This window comes from Salmo salar, chromosome 09 (assembly GCF_965601325.2).
Source record: "Salmo salar chromosome 09, fSalSal1, whole genome shotgun sequence".
Taxonomy (NCBI): domain Eukaryota; kingdom Metazoa; phylum Chordata; class Actinopteri; order Salmoniformes; family Salmonidae; genus Salmo; species Salmo salar.
Genome location: NC_138299.1, coordinates 160,960,603 through 160,970,839, shown reverse-complemented (window position 1 = coordinate 160,970,839; position 10,237 = coordinate 160,960,603). Strand labels below are relative to the sequence as shown.

The window sequence follows — 10,237 nt, the reverse complement described above, 5'->3', positions numbered from 1 at the left end:
TGGGAATGATATCAAAATAATAATAATTATTATTATATACAAATTATATTAAACGGATTTATGAGACTTTTTAAAACGTGGACGTTCCAATAGAAGCACGACAACGATGGTCCTGGTTCAGTGGCGTGTCGGCCCGGAGATGCTTAGTGTGTTCATGTTCATTAACGCTCAGTTTAGCGTGAGACCCGCAGTTATTTCCATGACAGTTACCAGTTGACAAAATGTACCACCCGTCACAGCCCTTCCCCAGGGTTTCCCAAACTCAGTCCTCTGGACCACAAGGGGTGCATGTTTTGGTTTTTCACACTACACAGCTGATTTTTTTATTTATTTTTTAAATAACAAACTAAGCATTCAGCTTTAAATATTTTGAATGTGCTGTTTAGTGTCAGGGCCTGGTTGGCTCAGGCCCGGCACCCTGGTTGGCTCAGGCCCGGCACCCTGGTTGGCTCAGGCCCGGCACCCTGGTTGGCTCAGGCCCGGCACCCTGGTTGGCTCAGGCCCGGCACCCTGGTTGGCTCAGGCCCGGCACCTGGTTGCCTCAGGCCGGCACCCTGGCTGCCTCAGGCCCGGCAGCCTCAGGCCCTGCACCCTGGTTGGCTCAGGCCCTGGGGCCAGGCGGCCCCGGTTGGCAGCCTCAGGCCCTGCACCCCTGGTGCCTCAGGCCCTACACCCTGGCTGCCTCAGGCCCTACACCCTGGTAGCCTCAGGCCCTGCACCCTGGTAGCCTCAGGCCCTACACCTGGTAGCCTCAGGCCCTACACCCTGTAGCTCAGCCCTACACCCTGGTAGCCTCAGGCCCTGCACCCTGGTAGCCTCAGGCCCTGCACCCTGGTAGCCTCAGGCCCTGCACCCTGGTAGCCTCAGGCCCTGCACCCTGGTAGCCTCAGGCCCTGCACCCTGGTAGCCTCAGGCCCTGCACCCTGGTACCCTCAGGCCCTGCACCCTGGTAGCCTCAGGCCGGCAGCCTCAGGCCCTACACCCTGGTTGCCTCAGGCCGGCAGCCTCAGGCCCTGCACCCTGGTAGCCTCAGGCCCTGCACCCTGGTAGCCTCAGGCCCTACACCCTGGTAGCCTCAGGCCCTGCACCCTGGTAGCCTCAGGCCCTGCACCCTGGTAGCCTCAGGCCCTGCACCCTGGTAGCCTCAGGCCTGCACCCTGGTAGCCTCAGGCCCTACACCCTGGTAGCCTCAGGCCTGCACCCTGGTAGCCTCAGGCCCTGCACCCTGGTAGCCTCAGCCCTGCACCCTGGTAGCCTCAGGCCCTACACCCTGGTAGCCTCAGGCCCTACACCCTGGTAGCCTCAGGCCCTACACCCTGGCTTCTGCTCTTCTCCTTACTCTTGTGCCTTTTTTTTTTACAGCAGAAAGCTCATCTCGCCTTTGCAGTGTATCTCCTCTCGTCACCCCGGTGTTGATCAGTCATCAACGCTAGTCCACCGTCGGTGTTTTACAGAGCTAGCCTCTCCTGTTCTGCTGAACGTGGTGCAAAACTGTACCACCGGCAGTGATATCTGTGGTGATCTGTTCCACTGCAGACGCTAATGAACACTAACTTGTACCGTAGTGGGAGAGTTACTGCAGAGTGCCTTCAGAATGAAACCAGCCAATCATAATGTTCTGTGGACTGCACACTACGAAGTGCAGAGCCAATCGGAAGGTGAATATCCTTGATTTAAACTCTGTACTCTTCCTGCTTTGGGACACCTCAGGAACGCTGGACTGCTGAATCCGATTTTAGAAATACATTTATTCACACAGTGGCCTTGGAAAGACCTAATATTGATAATAAAATGTAATTTATAAAGTATTTTAAGACAAGATTACAGAGAAGCACCATAGCAATGATTTATAAATGAATAAATTGCCCATACAGATATAAACCTAGTTAAGGTTTTAAATGATTTTTTTTTTTGCAGTGTTACATTCTATTCCAATTCTTTTATTTTCCTTCAATGATGCTTGTGTTTTATGTCCACTCACCTCCTCTCTACTTTGTGTTACTCCTCTATACTAGCTTACTACACGTAAATAAAAAAAAAAGCTTATTTTTATTGGAAAGCTGTTGATTTCAACTTCTTTTGACATGTAAAGATGGACAAGCTTTTGATTTTGATATAAAGGATGTTGTTTTAGTCCGTGTGTAAGGATTCTGAGTCTTTCTCTTCCCGACAGACGAGCAAAGATTAATGAACCTGTACAGAGAGAAGGTTGTGACTCTCTGTAATTAGAAGAAAATTATTAAATTGTTGTGGAAAATAAAACGTATGATCATGTTGTTTGACGACGACAAAGTGAATTCTTCAGCTGCTCTTATCTAAACCGTCCGTGCTAAACCGTCCGTGCTATATCAATGTATCTTACCCCCATTTGAAGTTGAAATGTAAAAAGGTTTAGTTAAGCAGTAGGGGTTTAGGGTAAAGACATCTGAAGAATTGTAAATAGCGTTGACCCTTAAGAAACTAATGTCAGAGGGTGTAGCGTTTGACCGGAAGCGAGGACTATGGGTAGCTAAGCAACATATGCAGCTTATAAAGATGGTGGATAAGGAAAATGAGTTCGCTATTCGCTATTGTCATGGAAATTCATACAGAGACAGAGAGAGAGAGTCAGTCATTTCTTCAATCATCTGTTTATTTCATATTGATTAATTATTGCAATAATAATAACCCTTGAGTGTTGGACCGAGTAACCTAACCTTTACACAAATGCAGAGTTCTTTATATAGCTGACACTAAGAATGCTTTAGTCATGGAGACCAAGAAGCATCATAATCCACTCTGGGTTCATCCTATCTTTACCTGGGTTGTCTTAACCCCACCCTGGCTTAGTTTCCCAGATGCAAGGACGATTTTAGAGACAATGAGGGATTGTTCTACCCCCTAAACTATCTCTAGTAAAACACATTCTTGTCTATGTAATTCAGTCTTTAACTCATTTTGTCAGCTCAAGCCATCTCTGGTGACCATATGTCCAGATTAGCTGCAGGGAACTAGAGTGGAGACCTTAACAAACACAGACACTAGTAGGACAGAAATGTCTTACTATTAGTTCAATATTAATTGTTAACCATTAATAACAAATAGATCAGATAAATACAGAATCACCCTATCTCTATGGGGCTATCTTTGTAGCTGTGCCGTCATAGAGTCTGTGACAGCATGGGCAGTGTCATTGAGGCTCTCTATCTCCATTTTGAAGTTGTACATGTTCTTCTTTACGATTGGCTGATCCCTCCTGATGACTCGGTTGGACATGACTCCAACATGGCCACCAGGAGGGATCAGCCAATGAAGTTGGAAATCCCACCCAGTTGACTACATTAAAAATGGTGGAAGCCCTCAATGGCACTGCCCATGCTTTTGGCCACTAGAGGCTTCTATCATTCTCTATGCATAGTTCATACAGGCCTCTATCATTCTCTATGCATAGTTCATACAGGCCTCTATCATTCTCTATGCATAGTTCATACAGGCCTCTATCATTCTCTATGCATAGTTCATACAGGCCTCTATCATTCTCTATGCATAGTTCATACAGGCCTCTATCATTCTCTATGCATGCACGGCTTCATCACCAGCGCTCGGCCTCTATCATTCTCTATGCATAGTTCATACAGGCCTCTATCATTCTCTATGCAGTAGTTCATACAGGCCTCTATCATTCTCTATGCATAGTTCATACAGGCCTCTATCATTCTCTATGCATAGTTCATACAGGCCTCTATCATTCTCTATGCATAGTTCATACAGGCCTCTATCATTCTCTATGCATAGTTCATACAGGCCTCTATCATTCTCTATGCATAGTTCATACAGGCCTCTATCATTCTCTATGCATAGTTCATACAGGCCTCTATCATTCTCTATGCATAGTTCATACAGGCCTCTATCATTCTCTATGCATAGTTCATACAGGCCTCTATCATTCTCTATGCAGAGTTCATACAGGCCTCTATCATTCTCTATGCAGAGTTCATACAGGCCTCTATCATTCTCTATGCAGAGTTCATACAGGCCTCTATCATTCTCTATGCAGAGTTCATACAGGCCTTTAGCAATTGGGGGGGGGGGGGTCTACTTGAGCCAATGATGGTGAGGTGGGGCTGCGATCTGGTCTGCTTATTGCCCCCCGCCCTGCCGAAGGTGGTTCTGTTGCCATGACAACATGTAACGTCCTCCTCATGTTGGCAAAGGAACCTCTGTGGGGCGGGGATAATAAGCAGACCGAATACAACAGGTTACAGTGAAATGCTGAATACAACAGGTGTAGTAGACCTTTACAGTGAAATGCTGAATACAACAGGTGTAGTAGACCTCACAGTGAAATGCTGAATACAACAGGTGTAGTAGACCTTACAGTGAAATGCTGAATACAACAGGTTACAGTGAAATGCTGAATACAACAGGTGTAGGTAGACCTTACAGTGAAATGCTGAATACAACAGGTGTAGTAGACCTTTACAGTGAAATGCTGAATACAACAGGTGTAGTAGACCTTACAGTGAAATGCTGAATACAACAGGTGTAGTAGACCTCACAGTGAAATGCTGAATACAACAGGTGTAGTAGACCTCACAGTGAAATGCTGAATACAACAGGTGTAGTAAACCTTACAGTGAAATGCTGAATACAACAGGTGTAGTAAACCTTACAGTGAAATGCTGAATACAACAGGTGTAGACCTCACAGTGAAATGCTGAATACAACAGGTGTAGACCTCACAGTGAAATGCTGAATACAACAGGTGTAGTAGACCTCACAGTGAAATGCTGAATACAACAGGTGTAGTAGACCTCACAGTGAAATGCTGAATACAACAGGTGTAGTAGACCTTACAGTGAAATGCTGAATACAACAGGTGTAGTAGACCTCACAGTGAAATGCTGAATACAGCAGGTGTAGTAGACCTCACAGTGAAATGCTGAATACAACAGGTGTAGTAGACCTCACAGTGAAATGCTGAATACAACAGGTGTAGTAGACCTCACAGTGAAATGCTGAATACAACAGGTGTAGTAGACCTCACAGTGAAATGCTGAATACAACAGGTGTAGACCTTACAGTGAAATGCTGAATACAACAGGTGTAGTAGACCTCACAGTGAAATGCTGAATACAACAGGTGTAGTAGACCTCACAGTGAAATGCTGAATACAACAGGTGTAGTAGACCTCACAGTGAAATGCTGAATACAACAGGTGTAGGTAGACCTTACAGTGAAATGCTGAATACAACAGGTGTAGGAGACCTTTACAGTGAAATGCTGAATACAACAGGTGTAGTAGACCTTACAGTGAAATGCTGAATACAACAGGTGTAGTAGACCTCACAGTGAAATGCTGAATACAACAGGTGTAGTAGACCTCACAGTGAAATGCTGAATACAACAGGTGTAGTAAACCTTACAGTGAAATGCTGAATACAACAGGTGTAGACCTCACAGTGAAATGCTGAATACAACAGGTGTAGACCTCACAGTGAAATGCTGAATACAACAGGTGTAGTAGACCTCACAGTGAAATGCTGAATACAACAGGTGTAGTAGACCTTACAGTGAAATGCTGAATACAACAGGTGTAGTAGACCTCACAGTGAAATGCTGAATACAGCAGGTGTAGTAGACCTCACAGTGAAATGCTGAATACAACAGGTGTAGTAGACCTTACAGTGAAATGCTGAATACAACAGGTGTAGTAGACCTCACAGTGAAATGCTGAATACAACAGGTGTAGGTAGACCTCACAGTGAAATGCTGAATACAACAGGTGTAGACCTCACAGTGAAATGCTGAATACAACAGGTGTAGTAGACCTCACAGTGAAATGCTGAATACAACAGGTGTAGTAGACCTCACAGTGAAATGCTGAATACACAGGTGTAGTAGACCTCACAGTGAAATGCTGAATACAACAGGTGTAGTAGACCTCACAGTGAAATGCTGAATACAACAGGTGTAGACCTTACAGTGAAATGCTGAATACAACAGGTGTAGTAGACCTCACAGTGAAATGCTGAATACAACAGGTGTAGGTAGACCTCACAGTGAAATGCTGAATACAACAGGTGTAGTAGACCTCACAGTGAAATGCTGAATACAACAGGTGTAGTAGACCTCACAGTGAAATGCTGAATACAACAGGTGTAGTAGACCTCACAGTGAAATGCTGACTACAATGGTGTAGTCGACCTCACAGTGAAATGCTGAATACAACAGGTGTAGACCTCACAGTGAAATGCTGAATACAACAGGTGTAGTAGACCTTACAGTGAAATGCTGAATACAACAGGTGTAGTAGACCTTACAGTGAAATGCTGAATACAACAGGTGTAGTAGACCTCACAGTGAAATGCTGAATACAACAGGTGTAGTAGACCTTACAGTGAAATGCTGAATACAACAGGTGTTGTAGACCTTACAGTGAAATGCTGAATACAACAGGTGTAGTAGACCTTACAGTGAAATGCTGAATACAACAGGTGTAGTAGACTTAGTGAAATGCTGAATACAACAGGTGTAGTAGACCTCACGGTGAAATGCTGAATACAACAGGTGTAGTAGACCTCACGGTGAAATGCTGAATACAACAGGTGTAGTAGACCTCACGGTGAAATGCTGAATACAACAGGTGTAGTAGACCTCAGTGAAATGCTGAATACAACAGGTGTAGACCTCACAGTGAAATGCTGAATACAACAGGTGTAGACCTTACAGTGAAATGCTGAATACAGCAGGTGTAGTAGACCTCACAGTGAAATGCTGAATACAACAGGTGTAGACCTCACAGTGAAATGCTGAATACAACAGGTGTAGACCTTACAGTGAAATGCTGAATACAACAGGTGTAGTAGACCTCACAGTGAAATGCTGAATACAGCAGGTGTAGTAGACCTCACAGTGAAATGCTTACTTACAGGCTCTAACCAATAGTGCAAAAAAGGTATTAGGTGAACAATAGGTAAGTAAAGAAATAAAACAGTAAAAAGACAGGCTATATACAGTAGAGAGGTTATATACAGTAGACAGGCTATATACAGTAGTGAGGCTATATACAGTAGAGAGGCTATATGCAGTAGAGAGGCTATATACAGTAGACAGGCTATATACAGTAGACAGGTTATATACAGTAGAGAGGCTATATACAGTAGAGAGGCTATATACAGTAGTGAGGCTATATACAGTAGAGAGGTTATATACAGTAGAGAGGCTATATACAGTAGAGAGGCTATATACAGTAGACAGGCTATATACAGTAGACAGGCTATATACAGTAGAGAGGCTATATACTGTAGAGAGGTTATATACAGTAGAGAGGCTATATACAGTAGAGAGGATATATACAGTAAAGAGGCTATATACTGTAGAGAGGCTATATACAGTAGAGAGGCTATATACAGACACCAGTTAGTCAGGCTGATTGAGGTAGTATGTACATGTAGATATGGTTAAAGTGACTATGCATATATCAAATCAAATGTATTTATATAGCCCTTCTTAGATCAGCTGATATCTCAAAGTGCTGTACAGAAACCCAGCCTAAAACCCCAAACAGCAAGCAATGCAGGTGTAGAAGCACGGTGGCTAGGAAAAACTCCCTAGAAAGGCCAAAACCTAGGAAGAAACCTAGAGAGGAACCAGGCTATGAGGGGTGGCCAGTCCTCTTCTGGCTGTGCAGGGTGGATATAACAGAACATGGTCAAGATGTTAAAATGTTCATAAATGACCAGCAGGGTCAAATAATAATAATCACAGTAGTTGTCGAGGGTGCAACAAGTCAGTAACACAAGAGTAAGTGTCAGTTGGCTTTTTCATAGCCGATCATTCAGAGTATCTCTACCGCTCCTGCTGTCTCTAGAGAGTTGAAAACAGCAGGTCTGGGACAGGTAGCACGTCCGGTGAACAGATCAGGGTTCCATAGCCGCAGGCAGAATAGTTGAAACTGGAGCAGCAGCATGGCCAGGTGGACTGGGGACAGCAAGGAGTCATCATACCAGGTAGTCCTGAGGCATGGTCCTAGGGCTCAGGTCCTCCGAGAGAGAGAAAGAAAGCAAGAGAGAATTAGAGAGAGCATACAGCAGCAGCATAAATTCACACAGGACACCGGATAAGACAGGAGAAATACTCCAGATGTAACAGACTGACCCTAGCCCCCCGACACATAAACTACTGCAGCATAAATACTGGAGGCTGAGACAGGAGGGGACGGGAGACACTTGTTATATGATGAACAGAGAGTAGCAGTAGAGTAAAAGAGGGGTTGGTGGGTGGTGGGACATAATGCAGATAGCCCGGTTAGCCAATGTGCGGGGGCACTGGTTGGTCGGCCCAATTGAGGTAGTATGTACATGAATGTATAGTTATAGTGACTATGCATATATGATAATCAGAGAGTAGCAGCAGTGTAAAATAGGGGTTGGGGGGGGGGGGCACACAATGCAAATAGTCCAGGTAGCCATTTGATTACCTGTTCAGGAGTCTTATGGCTTGGGGGTAAAAAATGTTGAGAAGCCTTTTTGTCCTAGACTTGGCACTCTGGTACCGCTCTGCGGTAGTAGAAAGAACAGTCTATGACTGGGGTTGCTGGGGTCTTTGACGATTTTTAGGGCCTTCCTCTGACACCGCCTGGTGTAGAGGTCCTGGATGGCAGGCAGCTTAGCCCCAGTGATGTACTGGGCCGTACGCACTACCCTCTGTAGTGCCTTGCGGTCGGAAGGCCGAGCAGTTGCCGTACCAGGCAGTGATGCAACCAGTCAGAATGCTTTCGGTGTTGCAGCTGTAGAACCTTTTGAGGATCTGAGGACCCATGCCAAATCTTTTTAGTTTCCTGAGGGGGACTAGGCTTTGTCGTGCCCTCTTCACGACTGTCTTGGTGCAATAGAGATGCATAATCTGTGGACCTGTTCGGGCGGTATGGAAATTGGAGTGGGTCTAGGGTTTCTGGGATAATGGTGTCGATGTGAGCCATGACCAGCCTTTCAAAGCACTTCATGGCTACAGACGTGAGTGCTACGGGTCGGTAGTCATTTAGGCAGGTTACCTTTGTGTTCTTGGGCACAGGGACTATGGTGGTCTGCTTGAAACATGTTGGTATTACAGACTCAATCGCGGCCCGCACCAAAACATCTTACGAGTGGAGTGTCTTGACTTCTGTGTTGGCTGGCCCTCGCTTCATACTCGTCACCAAACCCACTGGCTCCAGGTCATCTACAAGTCTCTACTAGGTGAAGCCCCGCCTTACCTCAGCTCACTGGTCACCATAGCAGCACCCACCCGCAGCACACGCCTCACCAACTACCTCATCCCCATACTGTATTTATTTATTTATCTTGCTCCTTTGCACCCCAGTATCTCTACTTGCACATTCATCTTCAGCACATCCAACCATTACAGTGTTTATTTGCTATAATGTAATTACTTTGCCACCATGGCATATTTATTGCCTTACCTCTCTTATCCTACCTCATTTGCACAGTGAGTTTTTACTGGCGCGGATGTGTAACTCTGTGTTGTTGTTTGTGTCGAACTGCTTTGCTTTATCTTGGCCAGGTTGCAGTTGCAAATGAGTACTAGTTCTCAACAAGCCTACCTGGTTAAATAAAGGTGAAATAAATAAATAAAAAACTTCCTCTTCTGCAATTTATTTGTGCAAATTTAATGGAGTCCCACAGTGGAGGTGTCATAATACCCATAACACCTTGCGGTCAAATGGAAATTATTTTTAATCCCCATTTCCTGGAGAAATGTACACGGTTATCAAAACAACATTCCTGGGTAAATCACATTTTACATTTACGTCATTTAGCAGACGCTCTTATCCAGAGCGACTACACAGCCCTTATTTTGAAGTGTTTCTAAAAAAAAAACCTATGGGAAAAATGGATGGAATCATTTCCCTCTTTTGACCGCTAGGTTTTATGGGTATTATGACTCATACCAATGTTATTCTATAGGCTACTTAAAATGTACGAAAGTGAGAGAGCAAGAGCGGCAGATCGTGGAAGTCGAGGAGTGTCTGTATCTGTTGGTTACCTGCAATATCAGAGGGGGCTGGTGGGAGGAGCTATAGGAGGACGGGGCTCATTGTAATGGCTGGAATGGATTAAATGGAACATATCGAACATATGGAAACCACGCGTTTGACTCCGTTCCATCTATTCCATTCCAGACATTACAATGAGCCTGTGTAACCGGTGTGAAATGGCTAGCTGGGTTAGCGGTGGTGCGCGGCTAATAGCGTTTC

At 45.0% G+C, this 10,237-nt stretch overlaps 2 long non-coding RNA genes across 2 annotated transcripts; one reads left to right on the top strand and one right to left on the bottom strand.

Annotated features, from left to right (window-relative positions):
- Nucleotides 1-291: 291 nt before the first annotated feature.
- LOC145858094 (uncharacterized) lies at nt 292-1,054 on the bottom strand. Its single transcript, XR_014378930.1, has 2 exons — nt 983-1,054; nt 292-532 (listed from the first exon to the last, which is right to left on the bottom strand). It is a non-coding gene; the product is annotated as an uncharacterized LOC145858094 (long non-coding RNA).
- On the top strand, nt 782-2,282 carry LOC145858093 (uncharacterized). Its single transcript, XR_014378929.1, has 2 exons — nt 782-1,125; nt 1,284-2,282. It is a non-coding gene; the product is annotated as an uncharacterized LOC145858093 (long non-coding RNA).
- The last annotated feature ends 7,955 nt before the right edge of the window (nt 2,283-10,237 follow it).